Genomic DNA, 1016 nt, shown 5'->3' with positions numbered 1-1016 from the left:
ATATTTCATTGTCAGACAGTTCTTTGTGTCCCAATCTGCTTTCAGGGAGCTTCGTGAAATGAGGCTGATGTCTCGAACAATGCATGAGATGTTTGACAGACGTCGGGAAATGTGGAGCAGCTAAAGTTTGTCTACAGTTGGAGGAGGCTGGAGGCTGGTGCAGAGAGGTGATGGAAGGGTCGACAGTAGATTGAGGCGGGCAGCTCTGGCAACTTTAAATTAAATTCCTAAACCACGCATTTTTTTTTTCTTCCCATTATCAGGTTTCTTTTCTTTAAACCAAGCTGGGCATGAATTTTAAACAACCATGTGTTTGACTGTTATGTGATTAAAGCATCTGTCAGATTATTCTCATTGCACAAAAGGAGACAGTGAAAAATGTGACAATGCCAGTAATAAGTGGTGCTGTCGGTGTGTTGCTTTCAGTCTGACTAACCAGATGTAGGCTGCAGGTATAAGCCTGCTTTTGGCCGCTCATTTCAGGTGGCTTTCTGCCCCGCTTCCACTGTCAACCGAACAGAAGCAACCTACGACACTGAACATGGAGAGTTTTGCTAAAGATTTCAATAATGCAATAAGACAGGCCCACTTAATTCTTTAAGTGAATAGCTGTAAACAAAGAATATCTTTACATTTGCTGGAAGGTTGCAGCATTTAGGGAAAAAAGAGCAAATTTTTAATTTATGACTTAATGATTTATTTACAGGCTGGAGCTCCCTGTTTCGGGACCACACGATATCTGTTTCAAAAACGCAAAATGGGTTCTGTTGCATCAGATACGGTTGAATTGGTGTTGAGACTTTGTAGAACAGGTTCTAGATAGTTCAGATCAATTTCAGTGACTCTTTAAGGATCATGCGTTCTGTAATTAGTTTTTATTAGACTGTAATTTCCAAGGGTGCCACAAAAGCTCACCAAGTTTAGCTGGCATCCTCCCACACCCCAAACAGTCCCCATGTGGAGGTCCTGAGTTCAAATCCCGCTCAGGGCTGATAACACTTTTGCTGCAAGGTGGC

Source organism: Stegastes partitus, unplaced genomic scaffold, assembly GCF_000690725.1.
Source record: "Stegastes partitus isolate 25-593 unplaced genomic scaffold, Stegastes_partitus-1.0.2 Scaffold87, whole genome shotgun sequence".
NCBI lineage: Eukaryota > Metazoa > Chordata > Actinopteri > Pomacentridae > Stegastes > Stegastes partitus.
Note: the sequence above shows the minus strand (reverse complement) of the source record.